Source organism: Astatotilapia calliptera, chromosome 3 (assembly GCF_964374335.1).
Source record: "Astatotilapia calliptera chromosome 3, fAstCal68.1, whole genome shotgun sequence".
NCBI classification, from domain to species: domain Eukaryota; kingdom Metazoa; phylum Chordata; class Actinopteri; order Cichliformes; family Cichlidae; genus Astatotilapia; species Astatotilapia calliptera.
The window spans coordinates 17,246,909-17,255,554 of record NC_137424.1 but is presented as its reverse complement, the minus strand read 5'-3'; the positions used below and the strand labels follow the sequence as shown (position 1 = coordinate 17,255,554).

The 8,646-nt window shown below is 45.2% G+C and overlaps 1 pseudogene; it reads right to left on the bottom strand.

The window, feature by feature from the left end:
- Nucleotides 1–3,778: 3,778 nt before the first annotated feature.
- LOC145422962 (neuroligin-2-like) lies at nucleotides 3,779–7,158 on the bottom strand (annotated as a pseudogene).
- Between the last annotated feature and the right edge of the window lie 1,488 nt (nucleotides 7,159–8,646).

The window sequence follows — 8,646 nt, the reverse complement described above, 5'->3', positions numbered from 1 at the left end:
AGAATAATGCAAACTAAAACTACATAATAATTCACAATCTTTAATTAGGGGTATAACATGGCATAAAATAATATCATAATTTTACAATGGTAACATCAGTAATATCAAACATTTTCTCCCCTTCAGCATTTGGCATTTTCCCAATAATATAATGTGACACCATCATCTAAACCCAGTCAATAAAACAACATTTTCTTAAAGCAAACATCAGCAACCCAAAATTAGCCGCCCAAGGGTGGAGTCTGCAGCTCCACTCTCATGTGAACCTTTCGGTCTCCCTCTCTCTCTTGTGCTCCTGCCAAAAGCAAAGCAAAGCATCCACCTTTTTCTTACCGGCGTCGTGAATTGTTTGTCAACATCTACTCATCCTAACGCTGGTCCAGTCTTTGTCACGGCTGCACAGCAGACAAGTGGAGCCTCACGCGCAAAGCATCAGAGTCTCCACCCTCATCAATATGAGCTCATTTATTTGTTCTTTCTTTTGTTTTTAGAAAAAGAGTTCTTTATGATCTTGGACTGGATTGACTCGCTGCAATCCTTTAGACAGGAACTGGCAGGTTCCCACAGGTGACCTTTTCCTCAGCCCATTGTAATCTGGAAAAGCTCACCTTATATTTGCTCTCACAACAATGTTTTACAGCGCTGTTAATTCAATCTTGCAGGCCTGCTTAGAACAAAGAAGGAGGAAAAGAGAGCTGATTATTAGCTCATCAGAGCACAAAACATCATCACCAAAGGGGGCGACACCTGACAGTTTTCTCTAAGTGCACTGTTACAGAAATAATGAGCCGCTCCTCGACATGTCCATGTTTAGTAAAACTCCCTCTATTGAAATAAGAAAACAAGCCAAAGCTAACTGACAGAATGAACCCATCACTAAAACAACAACCCCAAAAATCTTCATCACAGAAAAGTTTTGCTTACTAATCCAACAATATGTTGTGGGAATTAGAACTTTCCGGGCCATAAAGCTTTTGCCCGACTCTTGGCTTAACTAATACTGACATAGTCTGAAATCAGACTTAAAGTCACTCCCTCTGTTCATTTAGGATAAATGTATCTATATCTGATTTAGGCTAAGTGCCTTTTGTTTAGATGAACTGCTGGACTTCCAGACCAGCAGGTTTAGGGAAGTCTTTATGGGGTCACACTCTGACCCCCCCCACCACACACACACACACACACACACACACACACACACACGCACGCACGCACAGGCAACGTACTCTTTGTTTGTATGTAGACGTCATATGTTAATGAACGTCATATGTATATTCATGTAACCTCAATAAAAGAGCAGTGTTACGGGGGAGCGGACGAGAGCAACTGGGGTGAAGCGAAGGAACGGCGTTTGTCCGGTTCTCTCCCGTGCACGGGAAACATGAAGAACTTTGCCTACTCGTGTCTTGCTTTGCTATGTAATTAAATTGTCCTTAACGTTCCAACGAATAGGTTTATGCTACAAACCTATCACTGAGGTTAACTACACAACCCCTCGCCACCTCCTTATACACAGGAGTGAGTACAAAAGGGTTCGTACGGACGCATCAGCCGGCCGTCCTTCTGCTCGACACTGTTAGCTGAAAGATGATCGGATCATCCTCTGTCCTGTATTTAAGGCTGAGAGTCTTTGTCCAGTCTCTTTTCCACAGCTACTGTCCACAGCACTGATCCACCTGCAGCACAGCCCCACTCAGTTGTTTTATGATTTACATTGTGCACGTTTCCCTTCCACTGAGCTTACAAAACCTCTGACAGGAGAAGTCAGGCATGTGTTTCCCCCACCTCCCCTTTTAGGCAGTAATAAAATAGAAAACAAACAATCAAACAGGCTAAAGCTAGAGCACAAGCAAAGACAGCACCGGTGACTAAGTTCTCCCATACTGGACGTACGCTACCACGTGGGCTCAAACAGCAGCACATCAGCTCAGTTTACATACTGTTGACATCTTCATCAGAGGATCAGCAGGGAGCGCTGCTGAGCTGCAGTGGTCTCCACCAGAGTGACGGAGCAGGAATCACAAACAGCACAAACCCACCGTGTTGTTTCCACCCTGTTCAGGAGATCTGAGCCCCCATCCCTTTTTTTCATGTTGCAGCTCTGCACTGCAGGCCCTGAACGCCTCCCGGTTACCCTCAGTGTGCTTAGAGTTTAATTTACAACCGACGAGCTCACAGATCATCTGCAGGCAGGTGAACGAACCCTTAATGTGAGGATAATAGCAGAGCTGAGCTGAGGTCAGAAATAGTCAGGAACGGTGTCGACACAGTGAAGTCAGCTGTTTGGGAATTTGTCTGATTATCAGTTTGGGGGGGGGGTCGGTGTTAAATAACAAAGGCGGTGTAGGATGGAGAGAGGAGGAGGGAGGGAGCAGTGATGATATGAAGTCAGAATACACATGTGGCAGACATAAGCGGGTCAGACAGGAGCAGCATCAGTCTCTGCTCTGTTTTGTTAATAACGTAGAAAAATAGTTTTGAACAATCAAGCTACATCGACGGACGCTTTACCTCACGTACCCTAAAATGAAAAAGTAGTGACAGTAAGATGGAGGCTGCACATGACACCATGGCTGAGTTCACAGCTGTTGCTTTGATTCTAACGTTTAAGACTTTTGGCATCGACTCCGTTTTAATAAATGAGTGCTGGGAGGCGTCGTTTGACTTCAGGAGCTCCTGCGATGCTCCTGCGATGCTCCTGCGATGCTCCTGCGATGCTCCTGCGATGCTCCTGCGATGCTCTTACTCTGCGGGAGAAAACCAAAAACCAAAAGTAGCAAACATGGAGCGATATGACTCGTTTAGATTTTGGGAAACGTGCATCGACAGGTACAGTGTCCTTTTCCCCGCGTCTTTAAAAATAATTCATGCATAGATCCCCCACTGAGAAAACCCTTTTATATACTTTCTCCTTTGTACACATTTTATATAGAACTATATATAATATCATTTCTCTATATCTATATTTTCAGAAAAATTCTTTCCACACAATAAAAAACAACAATTAAACAAATGCTTCAAACAAAACAACAAAAAGAGAGAAGATGGAAGAAAGAAAATCACGACTGAGGCCAGTTTGGCACTTTGTCATGAGAACATGACAGAACTCTGTTAGTTGACGGTAAATAGCGAAACTCTATTTTTCTTTGGTTTTTCTTCTCCCTCGATGAGAAATGAAACACAGCAGTACTTACTTGGCACCTAAAAATGCTGGTCGAATGAAAGATATCAGTGTTTTCATAGTTATATGTTTAGTGTACGCCTCCCCCCTCCAGACTGCTCAGCAGATCGGGAATTTTTAGAGAAGAGCAGGAGGGAGGCGTGTCAAATGAGAGGAAGAGAGCAGTAATAAAACACGGATGTAGAAAAGAGAAGCATAATGTGCACATAACACACAGGAGATGGAAAAAGAGATGACGCCAACGTAAAAAAGAGAAAACAGCGAGGAGCGAGAGAGCATTCGTCCCTTTGACAAATGTTGGAGGTCTTGAGCCTGGAAACAGCAGACCGTCTTTGAAAACAGTATCTTTGAAAGATCTGAGTCACCCACCCCAAACTGCTCATCTACTGCTGGACACTTCAGTTGCACCTCCACATGCCACCAGTGGAGGGAGCTGCCAAGTTTCACAGCACATGACGCAGCAGGTGTAGTTGCTTTTGGAGAAAGAAGAGAATAAGAGGACAGAACGAAGGCCCACGTCTAGAGGCCTCCCTTCCAGAGCGGAAGCAGAGCCAGTGTTCCTGGTCCCTAGGTGGCGCTGTGTCGGGCCTGTCCCTACTATACCCTGGTGGTGGAGTGGGGGTGGGGCAGGGTGTTGTTGTGGCCAGTGGAGGGGAATGTGTTGAAGGTGTGAAGAGGCTGCATGCTGGTGATGGTGCTGGGGATCACGGTGATGGTGTTTGGCGTCATCAGTGGCACGTTGTCGGGGGCGCGGCGCAGCGCCAGGGTGTAGTCGGGAGGGCAGGCGGGCCGCAGGATGTCGTGGGGTCGCAGGGGCTCCATGTCGTGGTGAGCGTCGTGCTCCCAGTCCTTCATCTGCAGGGACATGATCTCCTCCTCCTGGCTGTGAGCCAGGTCGTTGGCGGGGCCGCCCCACTGAGGGGACAGCCGGTGCCGGCGCATCTCGTGCCGCTTGTCACGCTTGTAGTAAAGGGCGGCGAAGGCCAGGATGTTGAGGAAGAAGAGCGACGCTCCAACTGCAACTGTCACGCTCAGTTCGGTGGAGTAGTCGCGGGTGTCTCTGGGAAAGAGGTCCTGGGGCGGGCGCTCTGAGCCCTCGGGCTCAGGATCTGATGGGAAGGTAGGGTAAGGATGACGAGTGGTTCGAGGAACGTTATTTCTGGGCCTCATGGTGCCGGGGTCACGGCCTGCGGGGGAGCGCGTAGTGGTGGGAAAGAGCACGTCGTGCAGGCTGTGAAGATGAGGGACTAATTCCAGCCAAAAGGCCACTTTGTTAGCTCTGTAGTTGTCTCTGACACGAGGTTTCAAACCGATGTGAAGGTACTGCTTGTCCTTCCAGTTGAACTTGGTCCAGATGACCTCCTCGAAGCGGTTGGGCTTGGTATGAATGAACTTGGTGTCCTGAGGGACGGGCAGGTTGGGGTCCCTGGTGGAGCATAAAGGTTAAACGTTTCAGTTCAAAGTTATATTCAGTCTCCATTATAAGTAACATGTGGCATCAATACACTGAATACAGACAGGAGGCCCATTCTCTGTGCAACCTTTAAACTATCTAAGACCAACCGGCTGCTCTGGGATCTGGATGCTTTTGGTGAACCAGTATGTTCAATTCTTCAAAACCACACGGGAATTAAACTAGCAACCTAGATTCAAGTATTCAACATGACTAGAAGGCTGTCAGAGAACATACAGTAACGTGTACAGTTTACACTACTGTGACATGAGGCCTACCCAGTCTTTGCGAAGTTAGTCCAGTAAGTCATGACCACAGCGCTCAGCATCACATCGTTCTTGGAGAAGTTGCACGGGAACAGGTCCGTGGCACCGATCATCGGTACGCCGAACACGTAAGGTATCTCGTCTCCGTGCGCGGCGTCGGCCCACTCGGGCCGCGTCTCGGTTTGGCAGTGGTGGTAGAACGTGTAAAAGTAAACTGGGGACTGAAACTCAGCATGGAGTTTGGCAGTGGCCACAGCTGGTGCCACCCACTGGTGGTCCGTAAACAGGAAGCGAGTGAGAAATCTAGAGAGGAAAAAAAGTCTTTCAGATAACAGAAGGAGTGACAGGCAGCAGAGAGGAAGCATGACTGCATTATCCAAACATGTCTGTACTGTGACTGTGGTCCGGCTGTGAGGGGTTCGCAGGCCGATCTGTCAGAAACACCGACACTGAGATTGGGAGCCGACTACCTGGGGGATGATAGCATTACTGCCCACAGAGCCTCAAAGGTTAAGGCGCAGACACGCCGTGATGTGGATGAGTGGCTCTCTTTAGCACGCTTGTCTTGTTTGATGCACTTCACTGGGCTCACATGTTACTGATTCCATTCTTTACTCGCATGTTTTAAACGCTTAAAGCACTTTCACAGGTTTTGATATTCTTTTGAAAATTCATGTGAACTCAAGCTGTCAGAATTGTAATGTAAGCTTTGATAATTGTCCACATTTGTCATTTTGACGATTATCCGTTTATTTTAATGAATACAGCAAACAGAAAAAAACGAACAAATCAACAAACGCGGCTCCTAATAAGACAAAACCTGATGATGCTGCAAAATGCAGTTAAGTGAGAGGAGGCTGTAAAATGGAATAACTGAAAAAGTGGCAGTGTACAGAGGTGGCGTCCTCACCCTCTGGGTAGCCGTAGAGGTTGTCAACAAAGCTGGAGATGGTGTAGTCGAACGCCGCAGCTGAGATGCCGTCGTTGTCCTCACTGTCGTCCACAAACTTCAGCCCCTCTCCCTGGTTCACTCCTATCAAGATGTCATAGTTTAGGAGCTCCCCCTGGTGGAGCAAATAAGGAAGAACATGCTGAGTGCTGGAACAGAGCCTGTGTGCATCACAAGTCTACAACAGGAAGTGCAGCTGAAGCACAGCTTTGTGAATTGGCAGCATTTCATTTCCCAGTAAACAAAATAAAGATTAGCTGTTGCCATGAAATTCCTACTATAAACTGTAAATACTGCAATATATGCAGGGTTCATACACATTTTTAGGGTCAAATTCAAGCACTTTTTAAGCACATTCAAGGTCAATTTTCAAGCTTTTCCAGCACATTACCAAAAAAGAAGCATGTTTCACTTTGCATCACCTCAGTAAGACCTTGTAAAAATTTAAACAAATCATCTGAGGTCGATTTAAATGTCTTTTGTTTCCCTTTTGTTAAAAGAGCAGCACACAAAAATACAGAAAAAGGAAACGGTTGCCTTACATGCATATAGTGTACAAACTCAAAAAAACACATTCCTCTTAAAAATGTGCAAATGTGAACAAATCAACTTGTTAGAGATCTTCATCTCCACTGTAAATAAACAACAAGCCAGAGAACAAGAAAACTGCACCAAACACCACAAACACCAACAAATTAATGTCTTCTCATCAGACATTGAAGCTTCTTTCCTGTGTGACATAAAAAATAAGAGACCGATGTTTGTTTGTTTTTTTAACTAGTTAAGCACCCACGTTCAGTCATCCACCCATTCACGCACACATTCACACACTGGTGATGTAGCTACAGCCACCCTGGGGCGCCACCAGGCCCTCTGACCACCACCAGCAGGCAACGGGTGAAGTGTCTTGCTGGGTGAAGTGTCTTGCCCAAGGACACAACGACCGAGACTGTCCAAGCCGGGGCTCGATTACAAGGCGAACTCCTAACTCTTGAGCCACGATCGCCCAGTGGGGACATGGGGACATTTCAATTTCCAGCAGGAAGCTCCCCCTTTTTGTTAAACCCTTTAGATCAGGGGTTGGCAACCTGCGGCTCTTTAGTCCTTATAGTGCGGCTCCGCGTGGTTTGGGGAAATAAATTAGCTGAAGTGTATTTTATTTATGTTAGTTCTTTTTTTAACTTGTAGTTCTAAATTGGAAGATTATTGTGATTTTGCAATATACAAATAAAATTATATTTTGTTATTTTTTCATCGCTCAAAATAAGTGTCACACTCGCGTAAGCCAGTGTACCCGGCGAAACGCCATTTATCGAGCCTTTCAACCCCAGATAGGCCAATTATGGCTCTTTGGCTCTTTGGGTCTTAAAGGTTGCTGACCCCTGCTTTAGATGAACAGAGTTTTTTAATTAAATACATAATCTTTAATAAATGTTCTCTTTTATAAAAAGTAGGATAATTAAAAAAAACTTTTATTATACCTCTATTGAGTAGAAAAAAAACTCGTGTTTTCTGTCGTCTGTTATATAATATTAGTGATGTTTGTGACAATTAATTTCTTAATCGGCTGGACTAACCAATAGTCCACAACCAGGAAACACTGAAATTTTAAGTTAAGTTTGAAAACAGTTAAAAAAAAATACCCCATTCCAAAATGTCTTGTGACAATCTCATTGGCTTAGGGAGTGATGATGTCATAGATCTTAAGAATCTTAAGTCCTTTGATGTTTTTCCTTAAGTAGGGGTGAGAAACAGCAAGTTTTAGTTCGTTTCAGCAGCATCTGTGTTTGCAGCCTACAAAACGTTCACCACAAGCTCTTCAAAGTCATCGTATAGAAACTCCAACATGTTTCCAAGAAAAAAACAACCAATTCAAAAAGATTACGCCGCCTCTCCTTCCTGGCGTGGCCGGCCAATTTCCCCAAATGGCTCCTCATCCTTCCAAAGGGCGTTAGAGGAGAGTAGGAAGGAAAACTACCTTCTCCAGAAAAAAATGCAACAAATTGAAGAAGAGAAACTTCAACTGGAGGACAAATGTAGACGAATGGAAGCCCAAAATAAAGAGCTGGAAGAAAGACAACAGCGCCAGCCGGACATAAAAATTATTAATGAGGGCTGGGGAATCAAGTTTGCTCAGACCCGAGAGCAGATTGTGCACCTCATTAAAGAAAACAGGCAAAAGAGTGCAGAACTAAAAGAAATGACCAACCAGCTCCAAGACAAGAAAACGATGACTGATAAGATACAACGGGATCTCCAATACATGGACCGAAAAAATCGGCTCCTCCAAAGACAGCTCCATGAAGCTGTGGAAGAAAAGAAAGAATTCCTCCAACAGAAGGAAGAGCAGGACAAAAAGCAACGAGACATGCAGCACGAACTGAAGAGCATGCAGGAAAAATACCGCATGCTGAGAGAAAGCCTGGATGAAACACTGCGCCAAAATAAAGACCTTCTTCAACAGAAAGAGCAACAGCAAGAAAGACTGAAAGAAGGAAAACGTATCGTCCAGGACTTTGAGTCTAAAAATCTAAAACTGCAAGAGTTTTGTAATCAGCTGGAGGACAAAGCAACTAAAGTGGAAGAAGAAAAGGACAAACTGGAGAAACGCTGCTCACAGATGCAGAGAAGGATCGATCAGATAGCGAGAAACAACTCCGAGCTCGTTAAGGGGATTTTGGTGGAATTCAATAACTTGAAGCGTGAAAACACTCAAATGCAGGCGCAAAAACAACAAGAAGACAAAATACATGAAGACCTGCAGCTCACGCTCCAAGAAATCCAGAAAAGAAACGAG